At 37.2% G+C, this 14,301-nt stretch overlaps 1 protein-coding gene across 7 annotated transcripts in view; it reads right to left on the bottom strand.

Annotated features, from left to right (window-relative positions):
- CHL1 (cell adhesion molecule L1 like) overlaps positions 1 to 14,301 on the bottom strand; it is a 203,184-nt gene that overhangs the window by 99,748 nt on the left and 89,135 nt on the right. Inside the window, exon 1 of one of the 7 annotated variants that reach the window (XM_017543320.2) lies at positions 10,429 to 10,526. The exons of the other annotated variants lie outside the window; for them this stretch is intronic. The gene's annotated coding sequence lies outside the window, so the exon portion shown is untranslated. Of the gene's footprint in view, positions 1 to 10,428; positions 10,527 to 14,301 lie in introns of those variants that run through there. 7 annotated transcript variants of the gene reach the window in all.

Here is a 14,301-nt window from a genome sequence, read left to right as displayed (position 1 = left end):
TTTCTTCCTTACCATAGAAATCTTTCCTTTGAATGAAAGAAATCAAACTGCCATTTTCTGCTACTAATATATCATTAACAAATGAATTATAGCTCTAGTGATCTGATGTTTTCCTTATGGCTTTGTATGCAATTTGAGTTCAACACCAGCTAACAGTCAAAAGGAAATAAAGTTTATCCAAGACCAGATATGACTACCGGCATAATGTATCACAGAGAATTTGATAAAATCAAATCTCCCACCAAGTCACTTAAAGAGTGTCTTCTTTTTGGAAAAAGATTACAGGAAAGTGAGTAATTTCTGCGTAGTAATTGCACAATGTAAGTACTATATGGCAGTACCGCATCTCTTTAGAAGTAGTGATTTTCACAGCAAGAATTCTACATTTGCTTCTCATCCTTTTAACTAGACAATGCTGAATCTCAAAAAACAGCTAAATAATTGCGGAAGAATACCTTCTCTGAGCAACCCAAATCATCACAGTTAGGTGTTGAATTATTCAATGTGGGTTAATGGTACTCAGAATATAGCTGCTGGCTATAACAAGTCACTTTCGCTTGTTTATTGGGTTAGAACAACCAGTAGGAGGTTGGCAATGAATTCTCTTAAGCCGTACAGAACAGTTTTCTTTTGCATTTTCCTGATATATACATATTTTTGGTACAGCCAGAACTTCTAATTTCCTCAGAGTTATGGCATCTGCCATCTGAAACACTAGGTGAACTAAAAATGTGGTCTGCAGACTGAGCCAGCCATACATATTTGTGCATGAAGAAAATCCTTTGGAAAGAGCTTGATGAGGCTCAGCTCCCTCCTAAAGAAGACACTCTGGGGGAGATGACAAATCCCTTCTACCTCTACTTTGATTCCTCCGCACTCCCTACCTGGGCTGTATTATTCACGTGAAGGAGATTTGGGTTAATAGTTTTTAAAAACAGAAAGCTTCAATGGCATCTCATTACTCAGAACATGGATCAAAATCCTTATTATTCTGCAATTTCTGAGTGGTCTGGACTCTACACACATGTCTCATTTCTCTTCGCCTTCCTGAGCTCCAATTACATGATCTTTTAACTTCCTAAACACTCCAATCACTTATCGTTTGCTTTTCTATCAGTCTGGAGAGCACCCTTTACTTTCATCACCTTTTGCCTAGATGACAACTCTTATCCTTCAGGTCTTAACACAGCTGCACTTTCCTAGGAAACCTTTCATATCACAAGGGTTTTTGTTACATTGCTTTTTTTCCTAGAAATAAGATGTTTCACATAAGAGCACTTATCTCGGTTTGGAATTATACATTCACTTGTGTGATGTCTGATGATGCTTATGTCTTTTACTAGACTATAAACTGAAGAAAGCAAGAAACATTCAGGCTTTGCTCATCGTCATGTCCTCATTGCCAAAGGGATTACCTTGCACAGAGTAGGCACCCCATGAATAAAGCTGTTTTAAATAAATAGTGAGTACATGTAAAATAATTGGGTGCTAATAAAAATGAAGAAATATAGCAAAAATTATAGCGTAACCACATTGTGCCCTACCTCCTTGTCATGCTCTCGCCATTGAATGTGCTTTCCTGTTCACTCTCACAAAGTCATCAGAACCCAAATCCATCCCTCCTACCTCAGCACCTCTGTTTGCATCAGATCCAATTCCTGCCCGCCTATAGGCTACCCCCATCTCAAACAAAAAACCTTTACATTCAGCCTCCACAGACTCAGCAGATCCAAAGGTTCATTTATTTTCCTCTCCTGGCAATTTCTATCTAAGTAGCAGCATTGCTCACTGTAGTGATTCAAGCTGATATCTTGGGTCCCCTGAATGCTCTCAACAACTCTTATTAATTTTAGTCTCTGTCAGTTGATCTATGATTGCCACTCCAGATTCTCTCTTATTACTTCATTTCTGAAATATTATAGTAAGTCTCAAACAATTTTCTCTAACCACAGATTCTCTAAGCTGCCATTTTCCTTCCACTGGTAGCCAATTTATCTTTCTGAAACCCAATACTGATCCTGTCTTTCTCCTACTAAAACCATCAAGGGAGAGGCAGCCAAGAACTTCCTGTTAAAGACAGGTCAGGAGCTGCAATTTCGATGGAATGGAGAGAGAAGGTAGTAGTGACCTTTTTTTTGATATTGTATTTCCAAAGCATGCTCACTATCTGTAGGTTTATTTGTTCCTGTGGGTGTTTGCAGAGGCACACTGATATACACTCTGAATGGGGACTAGCTGACCTCCTGGTGCTGTTTCACTCCTCCCCTATCACGTGGGAACAATGTGCAAGCTTCCAAGCCTAGAGGAGATCACATAGGGTCATAGAGAGGGATGGGGTTTGCAGTAAGACAGTTATGGAGGCACATTCCAACACATTAGCTGCTGGATTACATTCTCATTTATAAAATCAAGATGTTATGTCTTCCTAGTATGTCATGAGTATTCAATATGTTTACCTAACACTGACCTGGAACATAGCAGTTTCTCAAAATTGGTAGCTATTTTTATTATCATTCATTCTTGGCCTTATTTATCATCTGACCCCAACCTAATTTTCCAGCATTTTCCTGGATCAACATCCAAAAGGGAACCAATGGTAAGAATTTGCAGCTGCCCATGCCCACATATTCACTGAGGCTGCGAACTTTGCCCATCTTATTCTCTCCCCCTGAAAAGTCTTTTATCTTCTTATTTACCCAATAAGTGTTCACTCATCCTTCAAGATTTAACTTGTACATTGATGAAACTTTCTGCATTTCTGGAGGCCAAGTATGCTGCACTTTCATACCTAACATAGATTTTTTTAAAAACACTCTTATCATAATGTTTTCCAATTATTTATTTACCTGACTGTGTCTTCTCTAAGACTAAAAACTCATGGAAACCAGGAATTCTGTTTCATTTCACTTCAGATAGTGTCTGGCACATGGGAGATTACTCAATAAATGTCAGCAGAATAAGTAAACTCGAAACTTGTACAGATTCCATCGTCCACCAAGACTCCACCACCCAAATTCAACCAGGATATGGCACTTTACCATGACATTGTTAACACTATTGCAAAAAAAATAAAAGTATTTATTCTGTGCCATGCATGTTGTTTAGGGGGTCAGATGCATTATCTCTGGTGTTCATTTTGTGTTCATCTTCTTAGACGGTAAATATCCGAGGGTAGGGACTGTTTTGCTAATCTCTGTATCCGTATCATCAACAAGGTATTTAGGAGGAATATGGTCTAGTAGCAGGCCTGCCATTCATTCTCTTCATTTACCAAGGGACCACTCCCAGGAAAACAAACAAGGTAGCCCAGTCAAATATCCTATGAAACATGCTAATGAGAGACCCTCCTGGCAAGCAAGTTAATGGCATTTACTAGTGAGACAGTCCTTATCTATCAAATGCTCACTATCTAGCACTGCTTATGATAAACAAACCTGAAGTGTATCGATTTATGGAGCATGATCTCCTGGAAAAAGCTATATAAGTATATGAATATAAAATGGAGATTTTAATTACCTAAATACTCCTTTTGTATAAGGAATGTAAACTGCTCATAGAGATTACTGTCACATAGAGAACTGTCATCTAGAGATTTCCTATGTAACACTGGGCCCAGTGCATGCTCTAATGCAGAAAGAAAGCTTTTGTGAGCTACATTGGAGGTCAAAAACCTCTCTTCCTGGCTCGCCCATGCCATGTGATTACCTGTACCATTACAATTATTAGTAAACCTAGATAATAGGTCAGACCTGTGATCCATAGGGTCTCATTTTAGCAATTTGACATATTGTATTATCTCAGGTTCCAGTGAGTGTTTCCTGAAATAATACATTTTTATGCCTACTTATGAACGAAATTAGAGATCTCATTGGATCTACCCCATCTATACTCATATGCTGATATGTTGTCTCTTCCTGAGTTATAACCACTGAAAATAGTGAAGAAGATGGGTTGTATACACTCAGATAGAAGTAACAAATCTACTTGAGAGTATAGTAACAGAATCACAGATATCAAGATGGCCACCTAATATTCTCTACCCTTGTACCTTACAGCTGTACCAGACCTATGGAGTTCATTTGTATTTCGAAGCCTAATCCAGCTCTATAATCCCTAGCCCACTGAGATGGCCCAGATAACATTTCCTGCATCAGAGTAAAGAGTTCACAATATTAAAATCAATTTGGCTTCCTGTTGTTAACCAAGGGTCTGTTTCATCAATACTGTAGAGATGAGGCAAGAACGGAGCTGTCTTTGAAGCTAACAAAAGCTTAAGGTCAGATCATCTCCATGGGATACAAAGCAAACCCAGAGAGAAGTAGCAGCCAAATGGTATTTGAAGTGTTCTGTTAGGACAAGTACTTCCGTAATACAACCATTCATTCATTATTTGGTGTGTCTTTTTTCTCTCTTCACAGTGTTTGAAGTATCATATGATTTTAAAATATGTTATATCTTCCATTGATTAAAAATAGCAATATTCTTTGAGAATTATGATATTTGTTCATATCCTATTGAAAGATATTTATAATTTGGAGATCAATGTTACCCACAAATCTCATTTTACATTAAGCCTGCCAATAATGCCAAAGTATTCTAATTGGCAAAAGAGAGCAATTGTAGCAATAATACCAATAATAATAGCATTTTAATTTTCTCTCTATAAATTATACTTTTCTGATCCCTTCTCTTTCCCTGTTCCTACATCTGTGTTCCTCTATGTTCCTTTCTCTCATTATCTCACTACTTATCCCTTAAATTTATTTTATTTTATTTATTTTTTTGAGACAGGGCCTCACTTTGTCACCCAGGCTGAAGTGCAGTGGTGCCATCACACCTCTCTGTGGCCTCCATCTCCCCAGCTCAAGTGATCCTCCCACCTCAGCCTCCTGAGTAGCTGGGACTACAAGTGCATGCCACCATGCCTGGCTATGTCTCCCTTGTATTATCTCCCCATCCTCTAACTAGTTCTCTCTCCTAGTCCCTTTCCTTTGTACCTCTCCTGTCTGTACCCTCCTCACACACAAACTTCAGGATGTCTCCACTCTTCTTTCTATTGTTTGTTTTGCACACTCTCTCCTTCCCATTCGTCCTATCTCTCTACTTTGTCTCCCTGACTTCACTATGCACTTTAATGATATAATTACATGCACATATATGCCAACAAACCTAAAGAAATATGTAAACATTGGTTTAACTATTCTGCTCTGATTTAAATCTATATTTTCTCCCTTACAGAGTTTTGTGTATATAAATATATAAAACATGACACACTGTCTGCCTTCCACCTCTTCCCATTTTTAAAATAACTTCCCCTCCATTTTTCCCAGGTGTAGGCTCATGGCCTAAGCTGGGGGATCCATACCATCTAACCTTCAGACTGCTGTAATGAATCCAAACTATGACCCAAGTGTTGGCAGTCAGAGGGATTCCCTGAGAATTTCCAAAGCCTCTTTTCCACTGCGGTCATGAAATTATGAAACATGAATTAGAAAGTGCCAATGACTGTGGCTCTAAATTCATCATGAAGTCAGTGAAAAATAATAAAATGATTACAAAGAGAAGCAGAAAAAAGTACGAGATAGAGGCGACAGGATTTATGTTCTAATATCATGTATCCGTAAGGCCAGTCCCACCTGCATTTTCACATAATTTTGATATATAAAATAATGAGTTCAATTTTGTATTAGGTAGCTTGAGTTCAATTTTTATTACTTGCAACCAGTCTTAACTTCCACGAATGATATAAAAATCTGTATATTTGAGGATAGGTCTTCACTCAGTGATAAGCCAGGAATAATTACCAATTTACAGGAACGGGATATTAAAATGAAGTTTCAGCTGATGCACCAAGAGAGTAAAGCAGCATATTCCAAAGAATGTGCTAGAAAGATCATAGCCTTCCCTAAGAAGGGGTCTGAACTCCTCACCATATCAAAAATATTAAACAATCAATAGTTAGGAGTATTTTTTTTTAAGAGCGAGTGTGCCATGTTTCCCAATTTTCCTCAGGAAGAAGGGGTGCAATGGTTCTCTCTTCCAAACTAAAGTCAAATGAGAGAGACTTAGATTTAGCACAGTATTGTTCAGATCTACATACCATCAAGCATCACTTAAAACATAACCCTGGCAATGGGACATCCCTGTTCACTAGATAGGCTATCCAGCATTTGTTAATGTGCAAACTGTTAATAGTAAAGGAAATACAAAAGAAAATCCACAGTCATTGCTTAATTTTATCAGCCCTTTTCCTGTGCTTAGAAAACTGTGTTTAATTGGCATTAGGATACTTTCAATTCAAATTACATATCCGAAGGCAGAGAACTGGCCCTTCATTGTTTTAGAGCTGTGCTAACTTTCCTTTACATTTTTATTTGAGAACTCTGGTAAAGATGGATGACTAAGAACAGAAGAAAAAACCAGACTTACTTCCAAAGAACAAAACATTTCATAATTTTGCATACATGACCTCTTTCTTAACATCATTTCACGTTACTTTTTAATGTACCTTTGTTTGTTGTTGCTCTGATGGTGGTATCACTTTTGTTTAAGTCTTATCCATGTTAATCCTTCTCCCATTCAGTGCTTTTGGCCATTAGTCAAAGGGTAAACAATGTTTAAGCAGCTGCTTCTTCTGTGGCTTCAGGACACTAGAAACTCTCATAAATACTGTGTGCTCTTTGACTTCTTTCTTGGCCTTTTTGGTACTGTGACCATGCATGTAAAGAAAATCGTTTTGCCTTTTATCACTCTACTAGGTGCTCTGAAGAAATGTAAAATCAGCTCCTTCCCTAAAATTTTTTTGTTTTGGGGTGGAGATTGGGGAGCAAATTGTGCCTTACAAACAGAAAGGACCTGGTGGGCTCCTATTTATAGCTACACAAAAGAAGGAAGTAAAAAACAAAAAAAAAAGGACAAAAGGAAGAGAAGAGGGAGAAATGGAAGGAGAAAAAAACACCAGTTTAATTTCTCTACAAATTATCATTTTAAGAATTTCAATAACAAGTAATATAAACTATCTTGGAACAACATTATAGCGTCTGGCACATAGTAAACATTATATAAATATTTGTTAAATGAATAAAAGGAATAAATTAATGACATATAAGTATGCCAATTAGGCATGTATTGCCATGCATTGTCACTGATGAATAGCTCAAAATCTGAATTCTGGTCAACTGCACTTTTGAAGGTCAAGATGTATTCTATCCTGGGATGTGATGAATCAAACTTACTAATTATGCTGACTGTATTTGTTTCCATTTCATTATGGCCATGCCTATAATGTTACTAATATAATAATTCTGTATTTAGAAAAAATAGAAATATTTTCAAAGGATTTAGTGAATGACGGCCTTTCATAATCTAGGAATAATAGCGAATGTGGAGGAAAAAAAGAAAATGAAAATATTTTCTCTTAGACAACACACAATGTGAGGGATCTTGGTATAACTTGTTTGTGGTGACCGTTTTAAGAATCACAGTCAAAACGTAATCTGAGTTTGTTTATTTAAGCATGTGAAATTAAATAGTATTACATGGGTAACTTGAGAATGTCCTGATTAATTTACCTTTCTAGTTAACTCGATGAACTTAGAAATAACCTCCTTGTTTCTAACATGTATGTATGTATGTATGTATGTACACATTTATTTTGAGACAAAGTCTTGCTCTGTCACGCAGGCTGGAGAGCAGTGATGCAATCACAGCTCACTCCATCCTTGGCCTCCCCAGCTCAAGTGATTCTCCAACCTCACCCTCCAGAGTAGCTGAGACTACAGGTGCCTGCCACCACACTCGGCTAATTTTTTAATTTTTTGTGGAGATGGGGTTTTTCCATGTTGCCCAGTCTGGTCTTGAACTCCTGGGCTCAAGAAATCTGCTGGTCTTGGCTTTCCAAAGTGCTGGGAACACAGGGGTGAGCCCCTGCTCCTGGCCTCTGGCCTTTATTTTTAAAAATCTGATATGGGTAGATCACCTGAAGTCAGGAGTTCGAAACCAACCTGGCCAACATACTGAACCCGTCTCTACTAAAAAAACAAAAATTAGCTGGGTGTAGTAGCAAGCGCCTGTAATCTCAGTAACTAAGGAGGCTGAGGCAGGAGAATCACTTGAACCCTGGAGGCTGGATGACAGAGCAAGATTCTGTCTCAAAAAAAACAAAAAAACAAAAAGAAAGAAAAATTCTTCTCTAGCTTTTTCATAAAACAGCATTAAGAATTATGATTCTTAATACATAAGTAAATGAATCCAATGATCTCCTCAAGTTATGGTGGCTCACAATCATCATTTGGAATCTTTGACAAAAGAACAAAAGTGAAAGTTGCAGGAAATTGAGTAGTATCTTACCAAACACTAGAACATGGGGTGCTGGCCTTTGGTTTCTGAATAAATATTCCATATGTATTCTTTTTGTTTATTTTATACTTGCTCCTTTTTCTCAGTAAAACCGGAAAAAGTTTCAGTTAGGTTTTTTATTTAATTTTTAAAATTAATTAATTAATTAATTTTTGAGATGGAGTCTCACTCTGTGGCCCAGGCTGGAGTGCAGTGGTGTGATCTCTTAGCTCACTGCAACCTTCATCTCCCGGGTTGAGGCAATTCTCATGCCTCAGCCTCCCGAGTAGCTGCGACTACAGGTGCCCACTATCGATTCCTACTAATTTTTTTTTATTTTTAGTAGAGACAAGGTTTCCCCATGTTGTCAGGGATGGTCTCAAACTCTTGGCCTCAAGAGAACAGCCCACCTCAGCCTCCCAAAGTGCTAGAATTACAGGCATGAGCCACCACACTCAGCTGCAAGTTTTCTTTTGTAGTTTATACCTCAGCATTCTAAACGTTAACGAATGCATAAATACTTTATTATTTAAATGAAAGACTTGATATTTATTTTATAAAATAACCTGAAGCACTGTGCTGTATCTTTGTATTTATATCCAAATAACTGATCAATACACATTAATTTGGCAATGTTACTAATAATAAATTGGTAAACCCATGAGTCAGCTTAATACAAATCAATAAAAAGCTACTTGGTGATATGGCTGGGATATCTGTCCCACCACATCTCATGTTGAAATGTAATCCCTGATTTTGGAGATGGTGCCTGGTGGGAGGTGCCTGGGTGATAGCGGCAGATCCTTCATGGCTGGGTGCTGTAGTGATAGTCAGTGAGTTCTCTTGAGATCTCATTTAAAAGTGCATAGTGCCTTCCCGCCTCTCTCCCTCTTGCTCCTGCTCTGGCCATGTGCATGCCTGCTTCTGCTTCACCTTTCATCATGAGTAAAAGCTCCCTGTAGCTTCCCCAGAAGCCGAGCGGTGCCGTGCTTCTACAGTCCGCACAACCACGAGCCAATTAAACCTCTTTTCTCTATAAATTACTGTCTCAGGGATTCTTTTATAGCAATGAAAGAATAGCCCAACACACTTGTGAATCAGATATCAATTTTTCCCCCATAAGATTTAGCTCCTTTGGTGTGGTGAATCAAACTTACTAATTATATTGACTGTATTCATTTCCACTGGTGGTCTTGTAGATACTATTTCTAATACAGTAAGTTTTATTTTGAAAGAGGACTTACTGAATGACTATGAAAGCTGACTCTTGCTTTCCATAAGTAAAAATAATAAAAATAAATGTATAGAAATATATAAAGTCAAGCAAAACTTTGTGATGAAATATGTGCAGATAGCACAGCTAGCCCCTCAGTGCCTTAACAGATAAGACCCATTCAAGCAGTAGTTGCTCTGCTGGCAAAAACAACACAGCCTTTGACAGTTGGACTTAATGCATCTGTAATGAAAACAATATGTCTACCATTTAGACATTTTTATAGGACTGAAACACAGAGTCATCATTTCTGGATAGTCTATTTGTGAGGAACACCTTTATGACTTGCAGAGCTTGTACAGAGCAGCAAAGAATGAGATACAAATAGTAGGCAGTTTCTAACATTCTGAAGCATGCGAGAAGAATTGCTTCCACCTTTTCTTTTTCCTGTTTAGCGCTGACGTCAAAATGAACATTTATATTTCAGGGTGAGCATAAGTTCTGCCTTAGAAAGGATATTTCCAAACACACAAAGGTTATATTTATAAGCTGAGCTGCAAGAGACAATTTTCCTGCTGTGAGGCTGGACAGGCCCAGCCCAGTCAGCAGGATGTGAAAATCCTTCTGCAGGCATATGTTAGCCAAGCTACTGGACCTGTCCAAGGCTCATTATATCTGCTGACAATCCATCTTGAACAAGTATAAACCAAACACTTCTGAGTCCACCAGTGCAAATATGGATCAGTTAATATTTCAAAAAATGAGAAAAAAACCTCTAAACATCTCTTACTTGGAGAGTAATAGTACATTTTTAATGAGAAATAGAGATGTTTAGAAAAATTTATTACTTGCCTGCTTATATGAACCAAATTACTTACTTTGTAGGTTTATAGCAGTGATCCTAAAAATACTATTATAGGAAAGCCAAGTAAGGCCAGAGTGATCAGGCTTTTTTATACTGGATATCTAATTCCTTCTGAGAAAAAAAAAAAAGTAAAACTAAAATCAATGCGAGAAAAATTATATAATAAAACTTACCCAATATGTTTTTTAAGTGACTACAACAATGAAAAGATCAAGGTAGAATACATTTGCCATAAAAAGGGAACAGAGTAAGACTAACATATGTGTTATCATCATGAGTTTGAATTTTGTGTCTCCAGGATAAATAAATTCAAAAGGTCTTCCGCTTTGTCAATAACAAAATTAACATAGTTTCTTTTTGTTAACCAACCTCTTCCTCTTGACCTTGCATTACAAGAGATTACTCATAATGAAATACATATATTAAACAGGCAACCCTGGTTTACAGCAAAAACGTCCTATATTAATGTGTTAAACATATAATATTATTTATAAATTAATTTTAATGCTATGTTATTAAGAATAATTAAAATCCTCAAAATAGACAACTTTTTCATTTTATCTTTCTCTTTCTTTTTTTTTTTTTTTTTTTTTGAGACAGAGTCTTGCTCTGTCACCCAGCTGGAGTGCAGTGGTGTGATCTCTGCTCACTGCAATCTCTGTCTCCCGGGTTCAAGCAATTCTCCTGCCTCAGCCTCCCGAGTATCTGGGATTACAGGTGTGTGCCACTGCACCCAGCAAATTAAAATAGACAACATTTTGTGTGTGATTACAGCTACAATCTCCTTATTGCCATTTGATGTTCTCAACAATTCCACAAAGTTCCAAATGAGGAAAAGGGTTTATGCATTCCTTCAATAAGCATTAACTGAATGCCTACTGTACTCCAGGAACAGGGCCAGGGTCAGAAGTAGACAGTGATGAAGACATAGTATCATCCCAAATTATGTTAGTCAGGCATGACTAATTAGAATTTGTCATTTAATTACACAAACAGAAACCAAGATATGGGAGGAAATACCAAACTCAGGTCTTTCATTGGCTTCTGATGACTTAAAAAATGAAGCTCATTTTCTCTTTTCTAGCCTAGAATGTATATACCGTTTATCCTCATTATCTACAGATTCTATATTTGCAAATACACCCATTTGCTAATATTAATTTGTACTCCAAAATCAATACTCAGCATTTGTGTGATCATTCCCCAACATGTGCAGAGAATCATGAAATCTGAGTTACCCCCACACATGTTGCCAACTGAGGTTGAACAAAGTGAAACTCTGCCTTCATGTTTCAGTTTTCTTACTATAAGCAAGTGTTTTTTTCACGGTCTATTTACTTCTCATTTTTATGTTTTTTTGTTTATGATTCTGCTATTTAAAATGACTTTCTGTTTAAACATAATACGGAAGTGCTGTATTACAGTTTTCCTAAGCACAAAGAGGCAATAATGTGCCTTACAGAGAAAACATTGTGTTGAACAAGCTTCGATGAGGGGTGAGTTACGGTGCTATTGGCCGTGAGTACAATGTTAATATGCATACAATATGTATTAAATAAGATATCATTACATAGAATCACAAATAAAATAAGGTTATGTATTGATAGAGAGACAAAAATGTGGCCAGAGTCATACAGGAACCAAAATCTTATTTACCCATCAGGAGTAATGGTTCAATATTTACTTATTCAGTGTTTGCAGACACTGTAAAGAACGTAACTACCATGAATAATGAGAGAGGGATACATGCATTTAGTTTTAGCTAGATTATATAATTGCTGTCATATTTGTGAATTATTAATGGTAAAAACCACAATTACTTTTGGGCTAACCTAATAATTTCAGAATAAAATCACTCAACTTAATCCACAATAGGGAATAAAGCAAATAATTTCAAGGATTAAGTAACGTATTATCGGTAAGTTTGAGCACAAAATTAAATATGATATCAAGTTTTTATGTCTTTAAAGTAATAGCAAATGAATCTAACTTTGTAAATGCATTTTTCATCCCCAAATTTTATATAGATGTTTGTTTCACAGCTCTCTTCTAAACAAAAAAACAGTTGTTACATTAAAGGAGTAAAACTAAGAAATTAAAGCAAAGTAAGTGATGCCCAGATGTTATTTATTTCTCTTGAATTCTAGGCTTCTATTTCATACATTTCTCCTTGATCACCCTTCACATTGTCATTTGACCTGTTTTCCAAAGGAAAAAATGTTGATTAGAGGTATTTGAAAGAAAGAAGTTGGGAAATAAAAAGAAAAAAAAGAAGCTTATAAAACCAAAGATGATAAAAAAAAATATATAGTCTTCATCTAAAAACACGAATTAGATAAAGGTTTTAAATATTATCTAAAATACTTTTCAGTTGCACAAGTAAGCTTGTCTTGAGCTATATTTAATGACAAACTGTCTACACTATATAAAGATGGTATTTCTCATTCCATTGATTTAAAAACACTTCACAGTCAATTCCCTGTGGCAAAGCCTGACACACAGAGAATGCAAAGATGGAAGGCATCCCACCCATGCCATTAGTCAGGAAAATGCTGAGATCCTTGACCAGCAGAGATGGGGGTTGCAGAGCAGCAGTCACATCATCCTACATGGCCCCCTCCTGTGACAAACAGCAGCCCAGGGGTCAGGATAGAATCTGTGGCAATGGAACAAGGCCAAAAGACAGACTCAGAGGATCAGTACATCTGTAAACTTGACCTCATTAACAGCAAAGTAACCAGTTGCTAATTATCTTCCAGATATATTGTACATTATATATGCATGTATGTAAATTATGAATGTATGTATGTAAATTCTACATGTGTTTGGCACCTAAAATTTGCAAAAGTTTAATATGATAGCTGGTGTTAGAGAGAAGAGATTCTAGATTAACCAATACCTTCTAATAAAAAATGAAGGTAAATCTTAAAGTAGTGACCAACTTTCTGGTGAAAAATGCACTAATTGTACTTAATGTATAAATTTAAGTCACCTTAAATTAGCTTTGTTTCATCCTGTATTCTGAGTAGAGCATATTTTAATCGGAATCTAAGTAAAATAAAGCTAGCTAAAGAATACCAGTGGAGGCCGGGTGCAGTGGTTCATGCCTATAGTCCCTGCACTATGGGAGGCCTAGGCGGGAGGATTGCCTGAGGTCAGGAGTTTGAGAACAGACTGGCTAATTTAGTGAAACCCTCTCTCTATCAAAAATACAAAAAAAATTAGCTGGATGTGGTGGTGTATACCTGTAGTACCAGCTACTTGGGAGGCTGAGGCAGGAGAATTGCTTCAACCTGAGAGGCAGAGGTTGCAGTGAGCCAAGATCATACCACTGCACTCCAGCCTGGGTGGCTAAGCAATACTCTGTTTCAAAAAGAAAAAAAGAATACCAGTGGAGCAGTGTATTTATGTGCTATAATAACAAAAACGATCATTTTTTTCATATATTTGATGCTTGAAGGCACACACTAATAAGTAGCATGCTATCAGTAAATTAAAGCTTCTTACTAAATCTAGTTAGTTCAATGTATTGTAAATATTACCTAAAGGGTTAAATACACCAAATCAAAGATTGGCATTTATTATTTGAGTAGAAGAAATTTTAGGATAGAGTCTAAGATTATAAAAAGGTGTCTCAGGTATCTCGATCCAAGATGTCCATTTAGGAACAGCTCAGGATCGCAGCTCCCAGTGAAAGCGCAGAGGGTGAGTGGACGCCGCATTTTTATTGCCCACAGACTAGGAAATTCCCGGGCGGAGGTGCTCCACGGTTGCCAGCGCGGTGGTTTGGCCAGGGCGGCTGTGCCGGCGGGTGCCGCTGCTTTGCCCCGCGCAGCTGCTTTGTCCGCACCCGGGAGCAGCGGTTCTCCGTACAAAATACACCGGT

The sequence above is a fragment of the Cebus imitator genome, unplaced genomic scaffold, assembly GCF_001604975.1.
Source record: "Cebus imitator isolate Cc_AM_T3 unplaced genomic scaffold, Cebus_imitator-1.0 Scaffold152, whole genome shotgun sequence".
Classification (NCBI taxonomy): Eukaryota; Metazoa; Chordata; class Mammalia; order Primates; family Cebidae; genus Cebus; species Cebus imitator.
Note: the sequence above shows the minus strand (reverse complement) of the source record. Positions and strands in the feature narration are given on the sequence as shown.